General features: G+C 41.4%; 1 protein-coding gene across 1 annotated transcript in view; it reads left to right on the top strand.

The window, feature by feature from the left end:
- The window catches only part of LOC143036938 (uncharacterized), an 86,104-nt gene that overhangs the window by 12,610 nt on the left and 70,994 nt on the right, over nt 1-2,500 (top strand). The gene's annotated exons all lie outside the window — the stretch shown is intronic.

The raw sequence follows: 2,500 nt of genomic DNA, 5'->3' as shown, positions 1-2,500 counted from the left end.
ACTTCCTCCATTCATCTTTAACTCTTCTAGGAGAGTGACATATTTTATGGCTTTAGTTTCTATTAAAGACAACCGATTCTATTCAGCTATGGGGAAAGGACGAACTAGGATCTAGAGGGAGATGTCCTGACTAAGGGCGTTAACGGAGTCTTAAGCTCCGACCTACCTCTTTTACCATCTCTCAGTTCAAAACCCCTTCCTGTCACAGAACGAGAAATACAAAAGAGTAAAACACTAGGCCAGCATAGACCTTTTGGTCCAGGGGTGAATATATTTCTCCCCGTTTCCTGAAAAAGCCTATTGAGCCACTCCTCCCACCACCGTTCCAAAAGTAAACCAAACTAGCAGTAACCTTTGGATTCATAACCAACTCACATTTCTATTTCACCCTTAAGAAAAGGAGGGTGTCTTTAGTTTCTACTGACCCCTCACCACCACCACCCCCGACTGAGAAGACACAATCGACCCTTGTAATCTTCTAATTAATTATGTTTCAACTGGTACATCCTGTGGTTCTTTAGCGTCCTAAGTTGCACCGTCGACCGTAAGGGTCCTTTGCCAATAAGGAAAACACAACGAAACCATCATTTAATCCTCTCTATGCTTCATTAAGCTGAGGCTCTTTTCTCTCCCAAGAGGTCTTTAACGTCTCACCTCCCCCTCCCCAAAAGAAAAAAAGAAGAAAATATCAAAACTATCAATGTTTCTTCCGCACATATTTAGTCTATTGTTTCTTCTGACTAAACCATTTCACCTCCTGTACCACCTCACAAAATACTTGTGTCTTTCTCACGTTTTCTCGGTTCTATATATCAAAACTCCTCCTACTTTCACTTCGTGTTTAATTACTTTCCGGGTAATGTCCTCTTAAATCATAGGATTATAAATCATTAACCGAACACTCTAACAGGAATATAAATGGCAGTAACAAACACATTCACTTACACAAACACAAGCGTCCAACAACAATAGCAACAAAAAATTACCATACCTGCGATTTCCTTCCCACAAACACATACAACTGATAGAACTTAAGAAAATCAATTGAAATCTAAGTTTTTATATAATCCTTACAGTATACCATTCTGCCTCATGCAGGCGTTTTCTATACACAAATGCTTACATATACATACACACACACGCATACAGATACACACACACACACACACACACACACACACACACATACACACAAACACACACCTCTCATGGCGCTGTGGTTAGAGCTCTGGCCTGCCACTACGGAGGTCCGGGTTCGACCCTCGCCCGGGGACTGAAATGATATCAGTTTATCGCAGCCGCTGAGGGGTGTTACTCCAACTCTCGTGGGCGGGGAGTAGTTGGGGGGGGGGTGTGTGTGTGTGCAAGGTCATAGCATTACCCATAGATCGGACCTACGAGTCTGAGCTCTCTTCCAGGAGGGAAATAGCTGTCGATCACGAGTCCAACACGTGATCCAAAGACCAAGTGACACACACATACACACAAACACACGCACACACACATACACACACACAAACACACACACAGAGCCTATATATAACAAAAATAACGTAAGCTTACTTTATACTAATCATACTTCTATTTTGGTATCACTGAATATAATATTTTTAACCAGTTTCCTACTTTATGGACCCTATCAAGGTTACTGAATTTTTACCTATTTCAGTCAGTGAAACTTAATACGCATTCACCAATATATGCAACCCATACAGCATAACCTGAAGTTATACAGTATATTTACAGGATATTGTATCATTAGACAACCCACATGTCTACATTGTGTTACAGGAAAGGTAAAGGGCATCAACTACGTTTCTTAATTTTCTAATCAAGTCCTACTCAATTTCATGTTGAAATATTATACATACTATCCACATTATGATGTAGGAAGTTAATATGTTTCCCGGTGTGCATATTAGCCTCCCATGGTTGCATAGTTTTTTTGATAACTATCTTTAACCCTGTTGAGGTTTCTAATCCTAACTTTCTACTTCCCTGTTCAAGTCTCCAAAAAGCCTACTCTTTACTTGCTCGTTGAAGTTAACAACACATAAAAGGACGGTGGAGCCCTTTGAATATTCTGCTCTTCCTAATAGCTAAGGTTTAGACTTGTGACAAATATTAGACCTCTAATGATCACAAATCTGATTTGATTCCTTATCCATGCATTCTAAGTTGAATAAAATCGCCTGACATCCGTCATGATTACCCCTGGAGAAGGCGTTACCGCATTGAACAAGTTAAGCTTGATCATTATCTGTACGCTCAAGCTTCCTGCCAAGCACGCGTTCGTTCTGGAAGGCCTCCTGGCAGAACCTCCCTGGAACGGCCCAAGAGCCATCAGTGCGGCATAAATTGCTAAACGCTTAACTTCAGTTATGGTGGAAGAGAAACGTGGTCAGCTGACCCATTACGATCTTCGGCGTGAGGGGTGTGAGGCATCGTAACCGTGAAAGCTGTGTGTGAGTGTGCGCAGATGTGCATGCATATTTACATA

The sequence above is a fragment of the Oratosquilla oratoria genome, chromosome 21 (genome assembly GCF_046742065.1).
Source record: "Oratosquilla oratoria isolate Oo_2021 chromosome 21, ASM4674206v1, whole genome shotgun sequence".
NCBI classification, from domain to species: Eukaryota; Metazoa; Arthropoda; class Malacostraca; order Stomatopoda; family Squillidae; genus Oratosquilla; species Oratosquilla oratoria.
The sequence above is the reverse complement of the archived record's forward strand: the minus strand, read 5'-3'. Positions and strand labels throughout refer to the sequence as shown.